Source organism: Myotis brandtii, unplaced genomic scaffold (assembly GCF_000412655.1).
Source record: "Myotis brandtii unplaced genomic scaffold, ASM41265v1 scaffold902, whole genome shotgun sequence".
NCBI classification, from domain to species: domain Eukaryota; kingdom Metazoa; phylum Chordata; class Mammalia; order Chiroptera; family Vespertilionidae; genus Myotis; species Myotis brandtii.
In genome coordinates, this window is record NW_005371709.1 from 4089224 (window position 1) to 4115900 (window position 26677).

The following is a 26677-nucleotide window of genomic DNA, read 5'->3' on the forward strand; positions in this document are numbered from 1 at the left end:
GTCTTTGTTGAACTTAAACTGGAGCATATGCCCTTCCCTCTGGGGTACGTGGACCCTTTGATGGCTCTGTGTCGCTGGTCAGGCTTTGCAGAGTCAAGACCCAGTGCAGGCAGAAGAGCTGATCTTATTTATCAAAGGTGATTTGTGGGTGATTTCATTTAGTCAAAGGTGATTTGTGGGGGATTTCTTTTCTGTTGGGATCCTCACCCTCTTAATCATCTCATAACCTCTGTTATACAAGAGAATTCTGTTTATTTCAGAGAATGAGCCCACACACAGGTTTGAAGCAAGTCCAAAAGGAACATTTGCCACTGTATAAAAACTTGACTCATCTTCTGCTCTTTGATGAGAACTGGTCCTTCTGTTTGCCCCTCCACTCCACCTCCCCCACTTGCCGACATCATTTGTAGAAAATGGACTATTTAGGAATGTCATGGTTTATTTCTCAGAACTGGAACTGTTGCCTGATTTTCTTGAGGAGATCCTTGGGAAAAGCAGAACTGCCTCATTTGTGCTTCCATTTCTCATTCTTTTTTTCTTGCTTTCTTAATTTCATGTGTCCTCACAAGGAGATGACTTGGGAACAGTTATCAAGAAGAATGCAGGAGTAGTTAAGAACCAGTATAAGTTCCTGAAGTATGAGCCTGTCATTGGATCATATTCCTTTTTTGACATGGACTCAGGGATGTGCAGCAGATGCAGTACCATGTGTGCTGACCTCAGGCATCTAACGGGAAGGATCCCTCCAGGAGCCTATGGCTAAAATGGGCAGTGAGGGCTGGGTGATGAGGCGGGTAGATTCCCTGCCGGCTGGATTGCTGGATCAGGTGTGTGAGCTCTACGTGGGAGGCCTCCTGTGGCAGACCTAGAATTGTGTCTGGTCAGTACTTTTTATCAGGCACTTGGAGCTGTAGAAGGCAGCCGTGTGAAGTGTGCACATCTCTGAGGGCTGGGAGATAGCACTTACACTTCAAAGAGTAATCAGGACCCAGAAAGCTCTTCTAAGATGTGCCCAGCATCTGGGTTACAGAAAAATTTTGTGTGTGTAGGATGGGGGTGACCTGATTTTAAAAGAAGCTCTTGTGGAAAAAGACTCGGGCATTTTAGATGTTGAGAGAAAGAGGCAGGTCCTTCTTAGAGGAATGGAGAGGAGGTGGTTCTTAAGCTGGGTACCCTGATCGTTTTAGGTTTGCCTTCTGGACCTCCTCACTTCCCCTCTACCCCAAGGGGTGATGCTGGGCTGGGTGCCCCAGGAGCAGAGAAGTGGCTTTGACATTAGTCCTCCTCCTTGGCTTCCCTTCTGGGGAACCACCCCCCTTGCCCATTCAAGGCCTCTTCCATGTCTACATTGGTGTTTCCAGGCAGGAGTCAGAGCTCTTCTTATTCAGAGGGTTTCCTAGTTAGGCCTTGGGCCCTGAGGCTGTAGCTGCCTTTGTGTGTGTGTGTGTGTGTGTGTGTGTGTGTGTGTGTGTGTGTGTATGTGTGTGCGTTTGTGTGTTTTTAAAAATCAATGGGCTTTAGAAAATGCATAAATAGAATGCTTTGTATTCCTGTTTTAAACGTAAAAATAATTATATTCTGCAAATGCAAAAAGTAATAAATGTATGACTTCGGTTCCATATTGCATCAGGTTGAAGGTGGCAGGGAGAAGGTATAGGCGTGGGAGAGAGGAATAAAACAAGATATTGGGGTGGAGGGGGAAGCAAAGACAGTGACAAGTCGGAGGCGGGGAGAAGAAGCACAGAGGAATTGCCCAGGAAGAAACTAACAAGGCACACAGAGTCAGAAAACAACACACTTTGAGGTGAAACCAATTGGCAGTAAAGCCTTCATCCCATTGCTGTAATTTTATGTCTAGGAATTCTGAGAAAATCACAGAATCACTATGCAAAAAGCGTTTATCTTTTCTCTGTAAATGCACCATGAAGTCAGAATATGACAACCCAATATGCCTTGCCCTATGGAATGAAATCTTGATATCTACTGATGGTATAAGAAGCAAAGGCCCAATTTATTTAATACTCTTCAAAATAAAATAGCCCTTCCCCCTCAAAATAAAACAAAAACCTTACGGTCATTGGATAAGTCCAAAGAGTAAAAGAAAATTCTCAGTGTTTTTATCGATATGCATATACATATGCACATATATAAAAAGAAACTACCTCCAGTGATTATCTCTGGATGGTGATTTTTATAACTATTATTCCCCCCCCCCTTTTTTTGAGAGGGTGTTATTTTCTAATTTTTTAAAAAACGGTGAACGGTATTACTTTAATCAGAAAAAGTTACTAAAAAATAACACTCTGGTTGAAAAATATGGAGAAACAACATTGGAATACTATCAGTTGTCTAGAATATTATTTATTTTTTATATCTTAAGTTGGAAAATATATTCATCCAAGGTATCCTGGCCCATTTTCCCTTTTTTCTTCTTGTTTTTAAATTTTGTAGTGTTATTCACAGTTACACATGCATAGTTCTTCAGCACCACAATCTCCTGCCCCCTCATCTCTATCCCAACTCCCCAGTGGCAGTCATTTAAAAATATTAGCTAATTCTCTTGGTATTTACTTCCACATTTTTCAATAACTTGTATGTTTTGCTACTTTTGGGCATTATCTGTTGACTCCTTACCATGTAAGGTAAGAATTTAGCTCTCCTCTTCTCCTCCTCTCCATGTACCACCTCTCTTTGTCTTTGAAGGAAGAAAAATCCTGTCTTGCTTCTCTAGAAGTCATGACATACATTATCCTAGAGGACAAGGATTCTTTACATGGAGTAACATGCACATCCTTTGGCCTTTTGTGGAGCCAATAAGATTTTTTAAGGTCTGTCCAAAATTCTAAGTTCTAGGTTTGAGTTGGGCCACATGTTATTTTTAGCTTTATGGTCCAACCAAAACAAGGGTCCATCGGAATCTGGACTGAACCAGGGCATCTCCTGGATGATGTTTTTTGGCAAGATCAATTTATTTTGTTACCCTTTGCTTTTATCATAAAAGTAGAGTGTAGAGAAAATATGGCATCCTAGTTTATTATGGCCATGGTCTGCTGGACTTGGCTATCCTGGGGGTCCAAGAAGGCATGGGCCTTGAACTCTCAGTTCCAGGGCACTCTCAAGGAGACAGCTTCTGTTTATGTTTGACTGGTCATGTCCAGGGTTTGTGGGGCAGTGGCAGAGATACCTGTGTCCTGAGGCCCCAGGGGGATTTGTATGAAGTTCTAAAAGTTCCATCTTTCCCAGAAAAGCTGCTGCAGTTCACTCTCAAAGTAGGGCAAGTGGACTCTGCTCCAAGTCTCGGAGTTTCCCAGAGCCACCCACAAACACCTCTGAATTCTTTGTCCAAATCTAGAGGCCATTCCTCTGGGCTTCTCGGTTTCCTCCAGGCTCATGGGCGACTCCCACTCCTGACTTTTGCCTCTATTTATGGCCCTTCTGAGTTCTGAAAAAGTCTTCCCTGGAACTCACACCAGTGATCTTAACCTCTTTCTCATCAATGAAGAATGAGGGAAGGCAACAGAGCAATGTCTCGTGACTTCTACTGTAAGAAATGAAGACTCTGACTCGTAAAGTTGTAAGCCACGTGGTTTGTACAACTCTGCTTGCATATCTCCAGTAGTGAGGGGCTCGCTCTCTCAAGGAGCCACCCTTTCCACTGTTGGGGAGCTACCCTCAGGAAAGTTCTTTCCTACTGAACTGACATCCTTGTCTGGGATTTCTATCCACTAAACAGATAAGGGCTTTGAAGGTACAATTTGTTGAAACTAGTCAACAAAAATGACTCTTCCTGTTACTCTGGCATAAATGGTATTGAAAATGGTTTTAAGAGGCAACCATAAAAGATGCTGGTAGAAACTCATGTTTTCTAAGCACCAAGTGTATTGCCAGAGAGGTTCAGTTTTGTTTTTCTTTTTCATTTTGATTTTGATTTATTTGAGTCTGATAGACGGTATCAGTGACATGAAGAATAATTATAGTACCTTTTGAAATTCTATCCTGGAACCCTACCAGGAACTGACCCAGATTTGTGCCAAGGAACACATCATTGGTTTGGGGCTTTTTAAAATGTGTTTTTAAAAATGCTCATTTGAAATGCTAGGCTTTTTGTTACTTAAAGAGCATTGTTTTAGTGGGTGGAGTTCTTTTTTGATCTTCTAAGTTTAAACTTCTTAGATCCGGGTGACCATAGTGACCATCCTGGATGGTGAGTTGAAGCGGCCTCTTAGAGGCAAGACCTGCATGTGTGTGTGTGTGTGTGTGTGTGTGTGTGTGTGTGTGTATGTATATGTATGTGTGCGTGTGCGCACTTCTCTCCTTTTTGTCAACCAGTTTTAAACTTTTTTGGATTTTTGCTGCTTTTTCTAATTCTTCTGATCTGGCATCTTGGGAAAATTGTGTGATGTGATTCTTGCCATAAAAATGAATTGCCGCCCTAACCGGTTTGGCTCAGTGGATAGAGCGTCGGCCTGCGGACTCAAGGGTCCCAGGTTCGATTCCGGTCAAGGGCATGTACCTTGGTTGCGGGCATATCCCCAGTGGGGAGTGTGCAGGAGGCAGCTGATTGATGTTTCTCTTTCATCGATGTTTCTGACTCTCTATCCCTCTTCCTTCCTCTCTGTAAAAAAAATCAATAAAATATATTTTTTTTAAAAATGAATTGCCTTAAAAAAGAAAGAAACTGGCAGCACTAAATGAACATGTTAACGTTGGTGGTTGGATCACTGTGTTTGCTTTGAGACTTCATTTGTTTCCCCAGCTTTCTACGATGAACATATATTACTTTTATATTAGAGAAAATTACTTGGAAAAAAGCATGGTTGCTTTCAAACTCATTCCTGGTCTGCCAAGAAGGTAACCAGGTGAGTTCAGGAGGAATAACAGACTGGAACCTGGGGATGTTGGGAGCCAGAGCTGCCCTGGGAGCGGTTGTCCCAGTCTTTTTACCATCAAAGGTGCTTCTCTTTTGTCTTTATACTTATTTCTCTTCTAAATGTCCTTGCTTTGAAAGATTTCATCTAACCCAACATCGTGCTTATTAAGTAGTAATTCTTTCATTGTTGATCAATCAAAGATAGACTAATTGCCTATTGGAGGATTACCCAGGTTACTTTGTGGAGTTGATGCTATTCCAGCTAAGAGGAAAGACCTGTGATGCTCCAGTCGGCCTTTCTGTTAGGCACTTGTCTGTGCTGCCTTCAGTGCTACCACAGTGGAACTGTCTGAGCTGAAGACGCAAGGTTGGGTTTCTGCAGTTAGAGCTCTTCTGTGTTTTGAGCCCAGGACTTTGTATTCCCTTTAGGACTGATATTTCCCCCCACCCCCCAAATTCCTTGATTTTGTTTTTAATGTAACAACATCTTAAAACCCCAAGCCATTAATACAATAAAGTTTCATGACTGTGCTGACCTTTGCCTCATCCCTCAACATCAGCATAATCCTTATAATGGTTATAGTAGTTGGCATCAGTTGAATGTGCTTTACAGATTTACCACCAGGTGCTATGTTAAATGTCTACCCAGATCTCAGTTGATCCTCATAACTCCTTTGTGAAGCAAGTGCTGTTAATGAGCCCCCCTTTTACTGATGGAGAAACTGAGGTTGAGATTTTTATCCAAGGTCACGAGGCCAAAGAGCAGCAAAGTTAAGATTTAAATTGTTTTCCATCTCTTAGATCTTTCATACCCTTTCTCTTTCACACCTTTCCTCCTAATCAGCTCTTTCTAGACAGGACCTCAGCTTCAGGTCTTTTTCATATCCCAGCACTTCACCTTTCTGTGTGTCTGGAGTGAATTGACTCTCTTTTCTCAGTTCCTCAGCAGGAGGTCCAGGAAAGGTGGCCAGACATCGGGAATGAAGGCCCCGGGCCAAGAGCTCCTCCTCCTGCACCCTGACAGACAGGATGGGCAGGCTCATTCCCGAGCGTGTGGGAACTGGAGTTGGGATTTGGTCCTCTCTTTTCTAATTTCCCACTTTTAGATTGGGGCTTTACGGGGTCCAAGGAGACATTTCCCAGCCACAGAAATGACTGCTCAGTGCCTCCAGCTCTTTTTCTTGTGCCCTCTCAAAGTAGGAGGCATAGAAAGCCTTAAATCCCTTTCTTCTGGAAAGGTGAGGAAGCTAGTGGAGGTACCTCTCTTCCCACGGAATGACCTTAGTTCCATTCTGAGCATGTAGAACAGGGGTTCTTAATTTTTATTGGGTCATTGACCCCTTTGAGAATCTGATGAAAGCTTTGGACTCTTTCCCAGAAAAATCATAGTGATTATAACCAACATTTATTTAGTAGGCATTGTGCTAAGCACTTAATGTATTATCTCTTTTAATCCTCACCGTAACCCTTTGAGGTGTACGGACTGTTGTTATCTCTCTTCTACAGACGAGGAAACTGAGGCATTGAGATGTTAAATGGCTTGCCTGTGGATAACACATTTAGAAAGTGGTTGAGGGTCTTTGCATATGATTTCAGTTGAACCCCATGATCTAAAGTATCTCAGTTCTAGAGTACAAGCCACCACCTACACTGCTTAAAGAGGGAAATTTGTATGTGTAATAGGGTAGCAGGTGGATACCAACCCCCACAACTGGTGATCAACTGCTAGTCAAGGTGGTGGAGGAAGGAAAGGCTGCTCTTGGCTCCCCTTTGCAGAATCCTATTGGATCAGTTCTGCGACTCTGCATGGGGTTTCTGAGTGTCCAAGCTTTGCATGGATCCCACGCAGTTATCTAATTGGCATTTAACGGTAGGTAGGGAGTCAGACAATCTGGGCTTCTCTTAGTTCTGCCCCTCTAAGCTGTGTGACTCAGGGAGTCACTCCCTCTCTGAGCCTGTCTGCTCATCTGCAAACCTTGGTGGATGACTCTGGGTGCCATTAGGATGGGGTGGGAGGGTCCTCACCACTGTGTGAGGAAGGCACTGCTCTTAATGTGCTTCAGTGCAGCTCATAAGCAAATGGCCTGTTCTTAGTACATCGTACACATTGTTCTGTTATTAAGATCAGTGGGCCCAGAAACTGACCTGTGACCACTCACCACGCTTGTCAACTGCAGCTTTGGAAGATACAGTGAGAATATTCATAGAGCAACAATCAGTGATCATAATACATCAGATTTTGGAATAGTTTGTACCCTCCTCCTGACTCTGCCTTTCTGTTCCCCACCTGTTTGTCCATGACCCTCACAGCAAGCGTCCTTATCATAGAGCCATGGGATATGTCAGTACTGGAAAGGAATGGAAATAGGCTCAGTGAGGTATAGGAACTTGACCAAGATCACACAGCTAATCCATGGCAGAGCCAGAACTTCAGTTGTGCTACGTGCTGTCCCTTATCACTCCTCTTAATGCCCTTCACAACCAGATGCAACTCTTCATCAGTTTATACCTTATCCCTTCTATTTGCTGAGTCATTCTCTTCTTCCTCTTCCTCCTCACTGCCTCCCACACTGCCTCAGTGTGTGGTGAATGAAGGAACAAAGCCATTTGTATAAGCAGAGCCATCTCAGAAGTTCTTTCTAGTGCTAGGCCCACAGTTCACACATTCAGATGGTTGTAACTTCTCCAGGTGTCAGGATGAATCTCTGCTGTAGACAGAGACCCTCCTGGGAAATACCCCTCTCCATACACTGCTGTCTTCCCATTACAGTAGTGATAGGTACACCCAGCCAATGTATTACCAGAAGTTTGTGGAAGCCAAGGTGGTATGGTTCATTACCGGATGTGTGGGGTTCTCTCTCCAGCAGAAGTCAAACTTGGATGTAAAGAGCATCTTTTCTGGGGCTGGGTTGGTTGTTCAGAGTAGTGATATTGAGCACTACTGGGCACTAGCTTAGCACTCACTACTCCTTGCCACTGTGAATGTCCATGGACCTTCTCTCTGCTGAAGAGAGTCCCATTGTCTATTACTCACTCAGCTTTCCCAGTTATCTTACCTTCTAAGGAAAATTTTCTCTTTTTTAACTCAGTTCCTGGGCATTTTTTCATATGGCGTCAGGGCAATGAATAGAGGCTGAGTTGGGGGACCAGGGGTTGGGGATCGTCTGTGTGTGTGTGTGTGTGTGTGTGTGTGTGTGTGTGTTTGTGTGTTTGTGTGTGTGTGTGTAAGGAGGGGCTCTATTTACACTGAAAAGGCCCAATACTTGTGAGAGAAGATGGATTGGTGGCTAAAGGAAGGAGACGGAAAAACCTTGAGCTGGGGTTTGAGGCAGTGGGGGAGTGTGGGGGGGTGGAGAGTAGAGGAGAGTTTCTAGAACAGCTGCTGTCTATGTATGGGATATCATTTGTAGATAAGGAAGAAGGACTTTAAAGATAATTTCCTATGCATTAAGGACTTAATTCTCTCCCATTGGGTTTCAACAAGATCACTCACATTTTGAATTATTTCTTATATGTGGGCTGGATCGTTTGCTTGAGTGGCTACCTGGAGACCCAGTGATGTTCACGTTACTAGTGTATTCTGTCGGGAGACAGGCTGAGTGTGGGGCGGAAGAACGTGAGAAGCAGACTCTGGAGGTGGGTGATTGGGGAAGATGCACTGTGGTCGGGGGGCCCAGGGCTGACGTGCCAGAGTCAGCCAGATCATTTTCCTGCATTAAAAATGAAGAACGATGTCAGAGTTCTCAGATTAGTGCTTGTTCACTTTGTTACCCTATTTCCAAAAATAATCTGAGGCAGTTCTACTGGGCAGTTCTACCTGTAGCGATTCATTGTGTTGTTGTTTTTTTCCCCCAAAAGAGCAGATTTGTCCTAAGAAGAAGGAAAAGGTTGATTTTCTTGGCCATATTTTACTGAAATATTGCGGAAGGATATTTAATTTTTCCTCCAAGAAATTTTCCTTTCGTACCGTTTTGAGATGGAGGTAGCTTAGCACAGAGAGGGATTAGGAGCAGTGACTGTTTGGTTTAAATAAGAAAAATGCTTTTTTTCTGTCAGTGGGCCTCCTGGGGTTGATTGATCTGTGTGCTCTATCTGTCCAGTAAAACCTTTTCCGCTGGCAGAAGGCCCCAGAACAGAGGCGCCGGAACTTGCAGGTCTGTGCATGGAAGTCCTGGCCCTTTGTGGGCTCCTAGGAGAGAGGAGAAACGCTTCTGCAGAAGAGCCCGAAAGGTTGACCTGGCCTCCGAGGAGTTCAGGCCAGAGTTGGTGCTTTTGGATACCAGGCAAGGGCAGAAAGAATACCTGCCCTGGTCCCTCTCCTGTGCTGCTGGCGGCGATGCTGAACATCTGTGTTCTTAGTCCATTTGCCAAGCTCTTGGGCATTTTTTAATTGTCCATCGTTTTTGATCCTCTTAAGGACCTTGTGTGAGGGCAGGAAGTGTCAGCTGCCTTCTGGTGTAGCAGGAAAGCAGCCCTCTGCTGGGGAAGGTCCTGATTAGGTTCTGGCCTCTCCAGGGGCCACACCTGCCTTGTTTCAGTCCAGAGGCAGCCCTGACAGTATGGGTCACAGTTCCTGAGTGTTTCTCAGAGGGACTCCTACGATGGCTCCACGATTCTTACGAGTAGTGTGCATACTGGATCCTTTTGCCCTCTGGATGGAAAGCCACTGTGCCATCTGCTGTCACTGTGCCATCTGCAGTCGCTATGCAGACTGGGCGTTGCGGTTAGTAAATGGGATGCCAGGAGATCCTGGATTCAGATTTTGTGACCTTCAGGATGCCAAGGGACATGTGCAGGTGTTGAGTACCAGCTGTAGGAAGATGCCATGCCCAGTGCTTCTAGTTACTTTTTTATGTCTGCTCACCCTCCGTTATCATGCTCAGATGCAGGGGAGGAAATGGACGCCAGGGAGGTCGATAACTTGCTCAGGGTCATGCAGGTGGTAGATGGAGATCAGGCTTGGCCAAGTTCTCATTTTTTCCTTTATGATTATAACCCCCATGCTAGAATGTGTCTCCTCCGGCATGGCTGTGCAATAGAAACACGATGTCACCCATGTATGACATTTAAGATTTTCTAGTAGTCACATTAAAAGGTAAAAGGAAGCGAGTGAAATGATTTTTAAATATGTATTTTTTTTAACCCAGTGTATCCAAACCATCATTTAAATATGTAATCAGTATTAAGAATTATCGGTGAGATAGTTCACATTCTTTTATTTCCACACCAGAATTTTCAAAACCAGTGCGTGTTACCGTCACAGTACGTCACAGGTCATCCTGGCCACATTTCAAGGGCTCAGTGGCCACGCGTGGCTAGTGGCTATCCTGCAAGATAGTACAGCTCCAGGATCTGACCCAAGAGGCACGTCCTGCAGGCTGCCAAGGATAGCTAGGGGTCACCATTTTTTAAATGAATGGTTTCCAAACGCCATGGGATGAATCAGCCTGTGCTGGGCAGTCTGTGTGAGTGTCACCTGAGGAGGAGGGCATTAAAATTCCTCCATCGGTCTGGAGCCCCAGGTGATTTTTCTGCGTAGCCTGATTGGAAACAACTGCACTAAAAACATTCACTGGGCAATTTCCCCGGGTTCTCTGATTCTGCGCCCCCCCCCCCTTGTCTGGGCACTTGCATTCCAAGCACGTTCTGTGGGGGTGGAGGTGGAGTGTGATGGGAAAGGTGGGGGAATGCGAGCCCTGGGGGCCTTTTTCCTCTCCTGCACATAGAACTGCAGTTTCTATGCAAACAAGAAATCCTGTGTATTTACCTGGATGTGAACATGCATAAGGGGTGGAACCTGCCCTTTTGGTGGCTTCGAGCAGGATCCCGTGCTCTCAGTAACGGAGAGACCAAAGAACCAACATTTTCATGGGAGAATGGGATACTGTTTCTTTTCCAGTGGTTTGGTTTTAAAATGAGTTTGGTGACTTAGAGTAAGAATTTGTTCCTAAAGAGTTGTAGTTCTGGGTTCTAAACCTCAAGGTCAGGCAGGTGGTGCAAGATGGAGGGTGGGAGATTGCAAATCAAACTCTTAGGAATGCTCTTCACTTTCATAAAAATGTGGCTGTCTCCCCTTTTTTGGGGAAATACAAGACCCTCTTGGTCTTTCATTTTCCTACTGTTGATAGAAAAATATTTCTCTTCTCAGAGAAAAAAGCAGAACAAGCAAATGATAAAGGCAAGTGACACTTGACTTTGGAGTTTAGGGAGGTGAGTCTGAGAGCCTTGCCCACCTAAGGGGGAATAGCTGCTACCCAGCTCCACCAGATGTGGTCCTTAAGGCCCAGTGTTACCAGGTCTTGGTATTTTTAAGGAGAAGCCACAAATCCAGAATATTTAAAAGGTAAAATCTTTGGCTTTTTAAAAAAGAATCAAACATTCTAATTTAGAGCTTTGCAGGCAGAGAGCCTAGCAAATGCAAAGGCCCTTGAGGGAAGGAGCGCAGGGGCTGCTCAGGGAAAGAGGGAGGGAACCACCAGCTCTGGGAGGAAGAAACTATGAAGTCACTGTGAATCATTTAAAGTAGGCGTGCTTTTTTTTTTTTTTTAAAGGGGAGCTAAAAATTATTTTCCTATTTTTTAACTAATTTTATTCTACTTTATGAACTTCCGAGTCATTCAGCAAACTTGGAAACATTCATTCTCCCTCCTACTGAATTTGTGGAGTGGGTGGGAGAACTTTAAAAAGCTCCTCCAAACCCACTTTCCGCTGCCAAGGGGTGTGAAGGGAGGACAGCTGGTCAGTGGAACCAGAGGCGAGAGATGCTTGAGCCACCTTGGCATTGAGCACCTTGGAAGCTTCAACGTCATTCAAGTCCTGAGGATGTGGCGCTGGACATGGCCCCAATGAGATTGCTTCTGGGAAATAGGGAAGTGCTCTTCAAGGTAAAAAAAAAAAAAAAGTGTATTTTGCATATACTAGAAGGTTATCTTTAAATAATGCAGTGTGATTTAAAAAAAAAATTGCACAAAAGAAATAAAAAGATAATTACTCTGATTTGTTTCCTTCCTGAGTTGGTTAGCCTCAGGATCCGTTGGGGATTTTCTCCAATTCTACACTAGCTTTCTAAACAGAGTCCTTCATAAAGTTCACTAAATATGTGGACTAATTAGTGGCTGCTTAGGTTTCAGAGGCTAGTGGCAAGACTAAGGAGTTGGGGAATGGGTTGGCTCGATCATCTTTTGGCTGGGAGACATGAAATTTGAGGTATATTCTTCAAACAACCTGGAGGTTTTGAAGGAAGTGTATTGGGATACAGTGATTAGCCAGTCAAACAAAAGACCCCTTAAAACATCAAAAACAACAAAAAGGCAAGCATGAGTAGGTGCTTTGTGCCATGAAGGAGTGGTGCATGGTCTGTGAGGATATTTAACTAGAGAGGCCCCCATTGGTCCAGAGCTGATAGGATGGTCTGGATTGATGTTTGGTAGGAACAAAGGTGGCTAAGGTGACTTTCACTGCCTCTTGTATTGTCCTTTATTCTTGGGATGGGGTAGAGATGAGGATATAGATGAGGTAGGTAGGTAATGGTTCAAGGTAGTTGGTAAGGCCTGGAGCAACTCTTGTGATTTCTTTTGGATGATTGAGAGAGAGAGAGAGAGAGAGGTCTTGTTGTAGGCAAGTTTATAATGGTTCTGTAGGGAATAATGGGTCTTCTAAAAGTTGAGGACCACCAGAAGTGGTCAGTTAGTATCCTGAGCTTTTCCTAGACCTCCTGCCCACCCATGCTCTTCCAAATTTGCATTATGACTCAAGTGAAGAACCCTCAAGTTGAAGGGGACTCTCATCCTAGTGAAGGACATTGTGCATTGTTGCCATTAGGAAGGCTGACCTTGGTCAGCCATTGGTTTCTCTGGCACTGGGCTGTCTGAAGGTTGCCCGGTAGCATCCGGTGATGTCAGGGAAGGGATCTCTCTAGGCTGGTCCATTCAAGGAACCAGCTTACTCCGATCTGTCATCTTCGTGGTCCACAGCATTTACTTTGCCATTTTTGGCTTGAGATTGCTCAGGTTGTTACTTGACCACAAAGTGGAAATCTGGGAAGAGAAGTGCTCAGCTGGCTTGGCGGGTTTCCAGGCACTGCATTGATCGGCAGTGTCCTACTCTGTGGGCAGGAAGGACCTGCTCTGAGTGCTGTGTGCCTTAGAGCTGTTCCTAGAAGGCCACCTTGCTGACTGAGTGCTCCCAGACCCTCTGTTCTGCCAGGGTGAGCCTGCACAGGTGTATGAGGGCTCAGTCTGTGCCGAGTCTGGACAACTCCAGTAGTTTATCTGGAGGCATTGGCATTGGGTACAGGAGGCCGCCTTCACTTACCTAGTTTGCATCCTGGCTGCTGTCATTTTATGTATTTTTATTTACTTAAAATAAAAAGGAGTTACTAGTAGGTGATGGTTGTCATAATGTGATGTAGGGAATGGATAAAATGTACTAAGAATGTTTAACTCCCTCAAAGCCTGGACCCTTGAATACTGCCTCGGGGATGCTGAATTAATGAGCTTAAGGAGTGAAAGATACCCTTTTCCAAATGGGTACCAGAGTCTGGGCACCAGAATCACCTGAATAATTCTTCGGTCTTCAAATCAGAGACTCTGATTTGATGGGTCTGGGACCCAGGACATTTTTTTTAGAGACAAGAGCTTGTCAGTTAGAGATCTAGGGAAGCTCTTCTCACTTTTCAAGTGAATTCTGCCTGCTTGTTTCCTTGTCCTGGCCTTGAACACTGAGCTCTGACCATGGCCATGTACTTGGTCTTCACTCCTATTTATACCCCTTTCCAAAAGCTTGTCTTTGGGGGATGCTATCCCCACTCTCAATACCCACCCCTCGTTTTGCCTCAGCCTAGGTCAGGAGTGATGCCTCCTCTCTCTTATCCATGAAGAACAGGACAACTCCTCCTGGGACACTTTCTCATAAAACCTCCTGCTTGAGGCTTGACTGCATAGTAGATTCTGGCCCTGGAAACCCAGGCCCTCGGCTGGAGACAGGACCATGTTGTGACTGGCACAGGGGAAGACAGTGTTGACTGTCTTCTCAAGGACCTTATTTCTTCGGCCCTGCAGACCCTGGGATAGCACTGGTTGCATTGCCATGGAGCGGGTACACTCTTCATAAGGGCACCTGTCGAGATAAATTTCCAAGGGTGCACATGCAGGGCTGCACATTGAGCCTCAGCAGATGTGAGGTGGGGCATGTGGCATAAGGCAGGGCTTTAAAAAAAAAAAAAAATTGGCTGCTTCTTGCATGGCCCCTACTGGGAATCGAGCCTGAAACCCTGGCATGTGCCCTGACCAGGAATTGAACTGTGACCTCCTGGTTCATAGGTTGACACTCAACCACTGAGCAACATTGGCCAGGCATGGCAGGGCTTTTTAAGACCTCTGCGGTCATGTGAAATTTGGACTAGGCCTCATTGGAGGGGCTGCTGTCGTCCTTGCTTTTGCCCATGTTGTCCTATGACCTGTAATTCTCACCTTCCCCTCAGTTTGCTGCCTGCCTGCTCCACTCCCATCCCTGCTTAGGGCTTCCTCAGGCCTCTGTCCATGCAGGGAGGCGTCTGTTCACCTCAGCTGCACTGGAAGCCCTGCTCAGTGCTCCCATAACACGGTGCCTGCGCAGGTCTTTACAGTTACCCATTGTTTTCAAATTCTTTCCGAGTGTCTGGGTCCGTCTTTTACCCAGACAGAGCAACTTAAGGGCAAGGACTGGGGCCTGTTCATCTTTGTATCTCAGTCACCTTGCACACTGCCTGGCGTGTAACAGGCTCAGTAAATACCTGCTGAGTGAATGAATCAATACATCCGTTGAGGGATGATATAAATAACTCCCACCAAGGGCTTCTAGTTGTGAACATCATTCACTTATTACAGTGCTAGTACCTTGCATGTAAGCTTATTTATAGCCTTGTAAAGGGGAATTTTTCTAGCATAAAGAATATATTTTAGACAGTTTCGGACATTAACTGAACACTTTTGAAGTAGTAGATGCATTGTATTTGTGATAATTATTTTTGTACTTAAAGCAGCAAAATTATTGAAAATTTCACATTCAGAAACACAAACCCTTAGGGAACCTGATAGCATTTACTCTTATTTATTTATTTATTTTTTACAAATGAAGGTATGGAGAGCATTTTAGTACAAAGTGGATACTTCTAATGTATTTCCTTGAATTTAGTATTAGCTTTGAGACACACACACACACACGCATGCACACACACACACAGATCTCTCTCTCTCTCTCTCTCTCTCTCTCTCTTTCTCTCCCTCCCTCCCCTCTCTATCTATCTATCTATTATCTGTCTATATAATATTTATTTTTTTGGCTTCATAATATAAGACTGCTATGCAATGGGGCATAGTGAAAGTTTGTGGATTGGCAGTCAAGAGACCTAGATTCTAGAATTAGCTCTACCCTTAACCGGGGCAGTGGGCAAGTCAGTTTCCTGCTTTACATTATAAAATGGGAGTGGTTGTACTTGTTCAGGGATTGCGAATGTCTACAGGAGTGAGCTTACTAACTTAAGTTGCTATATGTGCTCTACCATTCATTTTCCTCTTGGAATTCACAGCCCCCTTTTCTTCTGTTTTCCCACTTTTGTTAAAATCATAGGTAGAGAGAAATATTTCTGTACCACAAGAAAAACAGTAATGCAAGGGCAGTGATATTACAATTACAGCTCTTCTCTGTAAATTACAATTCCAGCTCTTCTCTGTGTTGAGACACTAGGGAGTGATGGGGACTGTGGCATTGGGATAACCAAGCTTGCCTATGAAGGGCAGCTACTACTTAGCATCAGCTGATCATGTTCAGACACGAATATGAGCCCATTTTGAGATCCTCTGATTTTTTTTTTTTAAGAGAAGCCAGAGGTCTTGGTTCCAGAAGTCTGGGTTTTATGATGTCTCTGACTTTTTAGCTTGGCTTGCATTTTCTAAACATACCCTGTAATTCAATGTAATGCCAGTACAGGCTATATGTGATCCACTGGGCTTTCACTTTGTGCTCCCATTGTACATGACCTCTAGTGCTTCTTTCTGCATGATCCAGTGATTCTAAAGGGGACCATTTCAGCTGGTGAACTGAAGATTCTTGTTCTACCGGGGAAGTCAGAATGGGAAGGGAGTGGGCTGGAAGAGGAGGGTAGGGGGAGCTTTGAGTCTAACAGGGGGCCTTGGTGTTTTGGTGGCCTCTTTGGAGAGAGGCCACAGGTGCCTGATTCATACCAGATGATCTGTATGTTTGTCATTGCAGGACGCAGCATTTGTCGGAAGAGTCTGTGAAACCCTCTCTCTACCCAGAGCTCCAGGACCAATGCATCTTTCCATCGCCCTAAACCACTGGTGAATGTATGTGTGTTTTTCTTCTGCAGTGAAGGGAAATATTTTCAGTGGGCGATAGGATGTGATTTTCAGGGAACAACACTGTCCTTTCTATTATGGAAGGAAAGGAGGGCTGGACCTCAGCATATCTGGCTTCTGGTACCTACTGGGTTCTGCCACTTTTACTGTGGGATGTTAGGTGAATTGTTGGACCTCTCTGGGCTCCAGACAGAAATGAATCCTGCCCTGCTAAAAGAGATTGCCTAAGTGAGAACACTTCCGAGGGAATAAAATGCTTGGCAAATATAAGGTAATCCTATTTGGCAGGGCAATTCTAAGCTAACAAATAAAACATGAATACATGATGAAAATGTGAATTGTAAATACCTATTTTCTGAGACTTACAGACTTTCAAAGATTTGCATTTCTTTTCTTTTTTCTTTCTACCACCATAGCTGCTGTGTTTTTTTAAAAAGACAAATTAATTACATTTCAGTGTTACCTTTATTTTTATTTGCAATCAGATAATTTCACAGTTTACAAATGAAAAGGGGGCTGTGAGTTTCCTTTTTGGAAAGAAACTGATTTACTCATTACAACAGTAAACGTTTTGCCTCTGTGCAGTTGAAAGACGCGAAGATATGTGCTTAGCAATAGTGTGTTCCAAAGCTGAGGGGAGGCCGCTTTGAGGCCCGCCGGCTAGCTGATGTGGAAGGTCCTGTGTGAGCTGTGGAGGAGCCAGGAGGCAGGTTGACCTGTGCTATGCGATTCCAGACACTCTCTTTTGTGGAAAGCTGGCTTGTCTGATGCTGACTGCCTGGTCAGCTCCCTCCATGTGGACCAGGTGCTCTTGTGTCCCTGTGAGACAGACCCCAGTGGCATGACCACCTGGGGAGCTTGCAGGGTGCTGGGCGCTGGAGCGGGAAGGAAGGGCAGGCAGTTGGGACAGGCAGGCCTGGGGTTAGGGACCCATCTCAGACTTGAAAAGCTGATTGTCCAGATTACTGTGTCTAAAGGGACACGGTGGACATTCTGGGCCCCGTATAACTGGAGTCCCATCTGGTAGGCAGGAAGGCTCTGGGATGGGAGTCCCCAGGGGAGCAGATGTCCTCGGGTGGGTGGGACACTTTACCCATTCAGCAAACATGTGTTAATGCCCTCTCTGTGCCAAGGCACCGCTCTGGGCACTGGAGACAGACTGTGTGCATGTTTCCCTGGGGCTTAGATCTGAGAGAGGGTGACAAACAAGAATGTGAGCTCCACTGGGGCAGAAGTCTGCTCATTTCATTCACCGCTGTATCTCCAGCTCTGAGAAGAGCACCTTGCTCTTGATGGGTGCTCACTAAATATTGTTTTATGAATGAAATAACTCAATAGGTAATATGTCGGGTAGTAATAAGTGATGTAAAAAAGAAGACAAAGTGAGTGGCTGGATGGGGCTATTATTGAAAGACTGGTCTGAAAAGGCTTGTGTGGGGTGGGGGCAGGGAGAAAGAGGAGGAGAGATTTTGTGCAGAGATCTGAATGGAGTGAAGGAATCTAGGGAGGAGTGTTTAGGCAGAGGGAATAGCAAGCTAAAAGAGAGGCTTTTGATGATGGTGGATCTCAGCATGATAGCGGACCAGGAAGGCGGCCAGTTTGGTTGGCCTTGAGCTGCGGGGTAGTTATAAGAAGGGAGAGTGGTATGGAATGAGATCAGTGGTAGGTGGGAGCCAGATCTTGTAGGCTATGATAAGGACTTTGGATTTTCCTCTAAACGTGATTGGATACCACTGGAGATGTTTGAGTAATCTAGTGATGTGATCCTTTTTGTGCTTCACAATGATTTTTCTGGGTCCTGAGTGAAGAATAGACTTAGGGGGCAAGAGTAGAATCAGTGTAGCCTCCAGGAGGCCCTTCTAGTGGTCCAGGCATGGCTTAGATTGGTGTGGTGGTTCTAGAATGATGTGAAGTGGTGAAGGTCAGGATATATTGAAGGGAGAGCCTGCTGGATTGGGTGTGGGTGTGAGCAAGAGGAGTCAAGGATGAATTGGTGTTTTGGGGAAGATGGTGTTGCTGTTTATTGAGATGGGGAACAAAGAGGAAGGTTTAAGGGACCCTAAGAGTTTTGTTTGGGATATATTACATTTAAGATGTTCACCTGATACCCTTGTAAAGATCTAGAGTTGCCTGGGGCTGGAAATGGTACCTCTGAGAATCATCCAAATGCAGATGATATTTAAAATGAAGAGACTGGAGGAGATCACCCAGGGAGAGAACAGAATGATAGGTAAGATGTGAACAGAAAAGAGGGAAGGCAAAGCGTGCATTTTCCACATAAAATCTCTACTAAGAAGTTAATGAAGGCACATGCTAATGAATATATGATTTCATGTAATGCAAATATAAATCATTTAAATAAGATAACATGATATGAGTAGTAACAAAGCCTCTTCTTATATAAAAATATTGGAAATACTGTGACTCCCCTAAAGCAAGAAAATTAATTTTAGTTCAGACATACAGAGAATAGGTTGGTGGTTGCCAGAGGTGGGGGGTAGGGGGGTAGGGAATGGGCAAAATGGGTGAGTCAAAATGTATAATCTTCCAGTTCTATATAATAAAAGGCTAATATTGCAAATTGCCCCTCCACCGGGAGTTCAGCCTGGAGTTTGACCAGGGGGCAGGGCCGGCCAGCTAATAGTAACCACTCATAGCCCCTCCCTCCGGCTGGCTGGGCCAAATCGGTCCTGATCTGGGTGGGCCAGCTGGACCCCACCCATGCATGAATTCATGCACCTGGCCTCTAGTTATAAAATAAGCAAGTCCTAAGGAAGTAATGTACAGCATAGCCACTATATTTAATAATATTATATTGCATATTTGAAAGTTCCTAAGAGAATAGTCTTAAAAGTTATCACAAGAAAAAAAAATTCTGGAAAAAAGAAAGAAAGAAAATTCTGTAACTATGTATGGTGATGGATGCTATCTAGACTTATTGTGGTGATCACTTCACAGTATATATTAATATCGAATCATTATGTTGAACACCTAAAACTAATACAATGTTGAATGAATGTCATACCTCAAAAATATATAAAATGAAAGAATATTCGTTTTAGAATTACATAAATTTTAAATATGGTTAGCTAAGTGAATTAGAAACTGCATTTATGCAGTTGGCACAAGGCTGTGCCTTTGGCTGGCAAGCAGAAAGATCCAGCATCCTTTGCCAGTAGCTTGTAAACTACACTGTTCTCTATGTGCACTGGGGCTTTACAAGCTATTTTGATGACTATTAAGTTTAATTCACTGTTAGTGTTTCAGATTTTTTTCATCCTATAATCATATCATCCAAAAGTTCATTAAATGAAGGTGCACTGAAAAATCAGTCACTTTGCAATAAAAGTTAGATGTGATAACATTTCATGAAGATGGTCAAACAGGCACCTTGATTTGTAGTACCTCAGTTTAGGAAGTAATTAGGATGTCTTTGAAATGATAAAGAATAAATGCTACAAGATGAAGAGCAGCAAAAATATACTCTGATGCTTATACTATCAGTGATGGCGAACCTATGACACGCGTGTCAGAGGTGACACTCGAACTCATTTTTTTGGTTGATTTTTCTTTGTTAAATGGCATTTAAATATATAAAATAAATATCAAAAATATAAATCTTTGTTTTAATATGGTTGCAAATATCAAAAAATTTCTATATGTGACACGGCACCAGAGTTAAGTTAGGGTTTTTCAAAATGCTGACACACCGAGCTCAAAAGGTTCACCATCACTGTACTAGATCTATATGTTTCCAGTACCACCCAGAGCCCTCTACTGCCATTGACTGAGGAGAAAATCAGTTCTGAATCCCACACATTCTCAACTATTTTTGGGCTTCTGGCATAAAACACAGCTGTTACATACTGGTTTTATCCATTTTCCGGACAAACTGCCCTGCTGAGCTTTCTGCATAGTCTCATTGGGCTCCTTAGTTTTTCCATTTTGAGGTGCATTTCTTTAGTCTTGTTATCTCTCCCGCCCCCATGGACAGTGTGGTCCCCTTCCCACAGTTACCAGCTCAAGGCCTGCCAGCCTCCTCTCTCTTGCCTTGAGCTTGGACCCCGTCTCTCTCTTGCCTGCCCTGGTGAGCTCCCCTCCAGGCTTTTTGTTTAAAATGTTGGGAAACATTTTCACTTTTTGCCCAGGCCTGGTCTTCTCAGGCCTTTCTCAGGAATGACAGAAGAATAGGACTTAGCGCAGTACTGAGGGCAGAGGGATACTGCAGCATTCTGCCCTGTGCTGTTGCAAATCACTTGGGAAATGGACAGCCCTAACGTGCTTTTACATGCATTTCAAGACCCTCCTATTTCAGTGAAATATTCTCAAAGGGACTTCTTTAGCATCTAATCTCTGAAAAGCAAGCATTGATTGTACAGTGTTCTATATCTATAACCAGCCATTTACGGCAAAATGAAGGTTTCAGTGAAGTGATATTCATGACTATTGTCATCAACCCTGTTGGTTTTCATTTGTCTTCTGATCCCACAGAATGGAACCTAAATAAGATTAAAAAAGAAATGAAACTTACAGACAGTCATGTTGGGGAGATTTCTCCTCCCTGTTAACTTCTTCAGTAAGTAATTTTAGGAATAAAAGGATGGCACTTTCTTGGGCCCCTAGAGACTTAGCGTGGTGGGCCATTTAAAAAATGGTGGTGTCCTCCTTAAGTTAAAAGCAGAACAGTGCTGCCCAGCCAGGTAGCTCAGTTGGTTAGAGCGTCATTCAATGCACCAAGGTTGTGGGTTGGATCCCTGGGCAGGGCACATATAAGAAGCAACCAATAAATGTAGAAATAAGCGGAACAACAAATTGATGTTTCTCTCTCTCTCTTTCTCTCAAATCAGTCAATAATAAATTTTTTTTTTTTAAAGTAGAACGATGCTTCAGTGCTTGTGTGCATGTAGACCAAGCATGTCAAACTCGCAGGCCTCGGCTGTAGCCCATGAGCCGTGAGTTTGACATGCTTGATGTAGACCATCTCAGGATGAGGTGCTGGAGATGAGTAGCCTTGTGGGGAGGGCAGTGGTGTAAGAAGGAGACTTATTTATCACTGTGTAGCCATTTATACTTCTAAATTTTTTGTGTCATGTTTATGTATTAGCTTTAAAAAGCATAACAGTATCCCTTTTAGGCTTAATCCACGATCTAGAAATATTTAGAGTTCCTTCACTGCTTGGTTTTCTGAGTGCTTTTGCTCGACGTGTGTTTTGATTGAGGTGATTGCCTGTTCACTGTCCACTGCCTTTGCTTGTTTGAGGCTTCGTGTTCATAAGCAACTTGAGACTAGCATCTTAAAAGTTGAGTTTCAAATTTTTGCATATCAGGCCAGTTTCTTTCCTCCTTCCTTCCCTTCTTTCAAAAAGGATTTAAGGCTGTTTCTAGCCAATATTTTTAAAATATGTTTTTTATTGATTTCAGAGAGAGAGGGAGAGGGAGAAGGAGATAGAAACATCAATGATGAGAGAGAATCATTGATTGGCTGCCTCCTGCACACCCCCTACTGGGGATTAAGCCCACAACCCAGCCTGTGCCCTGACTGGGAATCAAGTGTGAACTCCTGATTCATAGGTCAATGGTCAACCACTGAGCCATGTCAGCTGGGCTAGCCAATATGTTATTCAGCTGTTTTAGACAAATATGGATTTGAAATGAGTTATAATTGCCATGAGCTGAGCCACAAATTCTGGCCATTTCAACTGGACAGTTCTCTGCCACCTTCCTGAGCAAAGGCTTAGTGCATTGGAGAACAGGACAGGGCATTGGGAATCTATTGTTTTTGATAGTTTCTGACTCCAAAGTTCAGTCAAATTTAATTAAGAATGTCCACTACTGTAGGAAAATGCTCGAAATGGAATTTGCATAAATTGTCACCTTTCTGAAAGGGGAGGCTAGGATTCACTGTCTCAGACCCATGCTGCTGCTCACCCACTGCTGTTCAGAGGGTGTGCTGTTGGGACAGCTTCTTCAGGGGTCATTGTCTGGAAGGACTTCTCTGGGCTGCCATATTGGGTTGTTATTTTGTCCTACAAAGACACGAGACGCATTTTGTGTAGCAGTGACATTTTTTAGGTGTCGATGCTTCTCCAGGAGAGTCACACATTTGATTTTGTACTTTTTCAACCAACAAGAAAGTTGTATCACAGTTACTGGCCATGTGTAAAGCCAAGATATTTTCTCCTTTTCCATCTAGTGACCACAAATTGAATGAAATACTAGTACATCTTTTGTCTTTCCTTTCACCCCATGGTTTGGGGAGGTAAACATTAGCTTGTACTTGGGGTTGTCACTAAAACAAGAAGACCAACCTCATCTCCAGTGATTACTGAATGTCGTGGGATGAAATCGTTGATTGCTCCACTAATTAGAAAAGGCACCATCTGATATCTACTTCACAGCAGTGCCCTCATCCTGCAGTCTCCTTATCAACACGGAGATGACTCACTGTGTTTTCCTCACTCAGAAAGGATCTTCTCTGGCCTGCTGATTAAGGCAGTGATTAAATAAAAAATGGTTCCTGCAGAGGTATGCTTTAAAAATCGACTGCACTATTTGTGCTCGAGCTTGTGCAATTGAACTTTCACTGTTGCAATCAGACCGGAGGCCCAGTGCACGAATTTGTGCACCTTGAAAGGAACTGTGGTCCACGAGGCTGTGGTGGGCACAGGGGCAGGTCTCAGCCCATCCTCTGCACCCTTGCCCGGTCCCTCCCGCTTTGGCCCCTGGTCCCCTCTCTGTTGGCAGCCCCTCTCCCACCGCTGCCGCTCCCATGTGCTGACGTCACTGGGCTCGCTCACATCTGCTGACGGCATGGAGCGATTGGGGCCAGCACCAGCAGCAAGTGTGAGCAGGGCCGGTGCTGTCAGTGGATGTGAGCAGCGGCTGCTGCCCCATCACCCTTTAGGAACAGGGGGAGGTGGAGAAGCCCTCAGGGGTGATTGGGGCCAGCAGCTGCTGCTCACACCCGCTGATGGCACCGGCTGTGGGTGAGAGCAGGGCCGGCAGCGGGTGCAAGTGACGACTCTGGCACTGGCAGTGGGTATGAGTGCCGGGCGGGACTGCAGCACGTGGGAGCAAAGAATTTTCAGTAACCATTAGAGGCTCACTCTGATGACTGGGACCAGCGCCCCGCCTTGGTCTGGCGCCCCCGCTCACCTGCTCCACCATTCCGCCACGGTCGACGCCGGCCATGTTCCACGCATGCCCCCTGGTGGTCAGCGCATGTCATAGCTACTGGTCTATTTGCATATTAGGGTTTTATATATATAGACTAGAGGCCCGGTGAACAAAAATTTGTGCACTCGGGGGGCGGGGGGAGGGGGGTCCCCCAGCCCGGCCTGTGCCCTCTCGCAGTCTGGGACCCCTCGGGAGATAACGACCTGCTGGCTTAGGCCTGCTCCCGGGTGGCAGAGGGCAGGCCCAACCCCTAAGTGCAGCCCCTGGTCAGGCTCAGAGCAGGGCCGATTGGGGAGTTGGGGCGCCGCCCCGACATGCACAGAGCAGGGCGGATCGGGAGGTTGCAATGCCACCCTCAGTCACGCTCAGGGTAGGGCCGATTGGGGGGTTGGGGCACCGCCCCCTGTCACACTCAAGGCAGGGTCGATGGGGAGGTTGCGGCGCCAACCCCTGTCACGCACAGAGCAGGGCCAATCAGGGTGTTGGGGTGCTGCCCCTGTCACTCACAGAGCACGGCCCATCAGGGGGTTGGGGCGCTGCCCCCTGTCACTCACAGAGCAGGGCCCATCAGGGGGGTTGGGGCGCCACCACTGTCACACTCGGGGCAGGGCCGATGGGGGGGTTTGGGCGCTGCCCCCTGTCACACACAGAGCCACAGGGCGATCAGGGTATTGGGGAGCTCCCCCCTATCAGGCACAGAGGAGGGCTGATCAGGGGGTTGGGGTGCCTTCCCCTGTCACGAACAGAGTAGGGCGGATAGGGAGGTTGTGGCCCCGCCCCCTGTCACTCACAGAGCCACAGGGCGATCAGGGGGTTTGGGCGCTGCCCCCTGTCATGCTGATCCCGGTGCCGGGAGCCTCGCTGCTCCGCTGATCCCGGTGCTGGGAGGCCTATTACCCTTTTACTATATAGGATAGAGGCCTGGTGCATGGGTAGGGGCTGGCTGGTTTGCCCTGAAGGGTGTCCTGGATCAGTGTGGGGTTCCCCACTGGGGTGCCTGGCCAGTCTGGGTGAGGGGCTGAGGGCTGTTTTCTGGCTGGCGAGTGACTAAAGCTTACAACCGCTCCTTGTTTTCTTCTTCTTTTTTTTTTTTTTTCTGGGCCAGCTTTAGCTCTGAGGCCTCGCTGCTGAAAACATCGATACAATGTTGCGGTCCGAGCCCGGCTGAATGGAAGCCCTTTTCTGGGGTTTTGTTTAGCTTCTTATTTGCAACATAGTATATAGTTGCTTAGACTTGCAGCTGAGAGGCTGGCAAGTGAGGCGGGGAACGTTGGAGTCTGCAGCAAGCAAGCCTCGTGCTCGCTTCAGTGCCTGGCTGCCGGCCGCCATCTTGGCTGACAGTTAATTTGCATATACTCACTGATTAGCCAATGAAAAGGGTAGCGGTCGTACGCCAATTACCATGTTTCTCTTTTATTAGTGTAGATAGGTATTGGTTCATTGGTTCTTAAGCTTTTGTAGAAGAGGGGTCAAGAATTTCTCTAAGACACATACACGATTTGCATATATAATAATGTTTCACTTTCAGGAGGTGACACTCCCCAGCCAGTTATCAAGCCTTCTAACTGAGTCACACAAACCATTAGCATACATTGTAATAGTGATTGTATTTGGATGGCTCTGAGGGCAGTTACCTGCTCTAGAATGGCATTTCTTTTTCTTTTTTTTAATACATTTTTATTGATTTCAGGGAAGAAGGGAGAGGGTGAGAGAGATGGAAACATCAATGATGAGAGAGAATCATTGACTGGCTGCCCCTTGCATGCCCCCTACTGGGGATCGAGCCTGCAACCTAGGCATGTGCCCTTGACCGGAATCAACCCCGGGAGCTTTCAGTCCACAGGCCGACGCTCTAGCCACTGAGCCAAACCAGCTAAGGCTGGCATTTTTTTTTAATATTATTTTTATTGATTTCAGAGAGTAAGGGAGAGGGAGAAAGAGATAGAAACATCAATGATGAGAGAGAATCGTTGATCACTGCCTCCTGCATGCCCTCCACTGGGGATCAAGCCCACTACCTGGGCATGTGCCCTGACTGGGAATTGAACTGTGACCTCCTAGTTCATCAGTCGACACTCAACCACTGAGCCACACCGGCAGGCTAGAATGGCATTTTTATTCAACGGAGAAAATTTAGGGAAGATAGCTATGTTCAAGGCAGCCTAATTTCGATGAAATTTGCAACTTCCAGAATTATCCCAGCATGAACTCAAAACTTGGAAACACTCTTGTATGAATTGCTATTGTTTTTATTTTTTTAAAAAGAAATGGAGATACCTGTAACCTTTTTGCTTTCTAACAGCTAATTTCATTTTTTTTCTCAAGTTCATTCATTCCCCCTTCACCCTTCCCCTGGCCAAGAGAAAGGTTGTTATAGGAGAATATAGGTTTTTTAAAAAAGGATATAGAGACCAGCCTTCATTTTCCAACAAAATTTGTGTTTCTAGAGTGCATTTGTTCTCTGAGTTAATCACATTTGTAGCATTCTGTGCTTTGTGACAGTTTGCAAACTAGATGTCCACAAAACACCAGTGTTTTAAAAGTTTTTGAAGTGGCCAGCATTGTAAAGGTCAGGAAATTTCACATAGTTTGATTTCTAGCTTCACTTGACAGTTAGACAGTCTAGCAGTATGGTCCATATTCTTGCATGGAACAGTGTTGGCTAGAGTGGAACCAGCAGTTGTCTCTGCATGTGGGGGCATGCGAGCCCCTATTTGCTGCAGTCCCCACACCACCCTTACCTGTTTGACCTTCTCAGACGTTTTGTTTTATAACCCCTCACTTAGAGTTTCAGTTTAAAATTTTATCTTGAAAAATCAAGGGATCTTGAGGTTCAGCAAAACATCATTTTGGTATCCTCCTTTTTAAATAATAGAAACTAAATTTAAAATGATAGGGAGAAAAATAGTTGGAGCAATGGAGTTGTGAAACCAATGTTTTCCTCCTTAAAAAAGATTTGTGCATTTTTAAGCAAGAGGGGAAGGAAAGAAAACAATAATATAATTTTTGTATTCTTTAAAAATACCAAATCATTATATTAGGTTTGAAATGTATCATGTACTCGGTGTAATGCGGTTTACTCATAAAATTACCATGTTGCGAACATTTATACAAATCTACTAATTACATTTCCTTTTAAATATTTCCAGCATTTTTTTCCTTTCAAATAGAACTGAACTACTGAACTTGAAGTAGCTGCCCATTCCTTAGTTTGTTTCCCTTTTTACAGTAAGGAGACAAAAATGTAAAATTAGACAACAGAAGTCACCATTTT

The 26677-nt window shown here is 44.9% G+C and overlaps 1 protein-coding gene across 14 annotated transcripts in view; it reads left to right on the forward strand.

Moving 5' to 3' along the window:
- SORBS1 (sorbin and SH3 domain containing 1) overlaps positions 1-26677 on the forward strand; it is a 200998-nt gene that overhangs the window by 23350 nt on the left and 150971 nt on the right. For all 14 annotated transcript variants that reach the window (XM_014532641.1, XM_014532643.1, XM_014532645.1 and 11 more), the window contains exon 2: positions 16121-16215. The gene's annotated coding sequence lies outside the window, so the exon portion shown is untranslated. The remainder of the gene's footprint in view (positions 1-16120; positions 16216-26677) is intronic.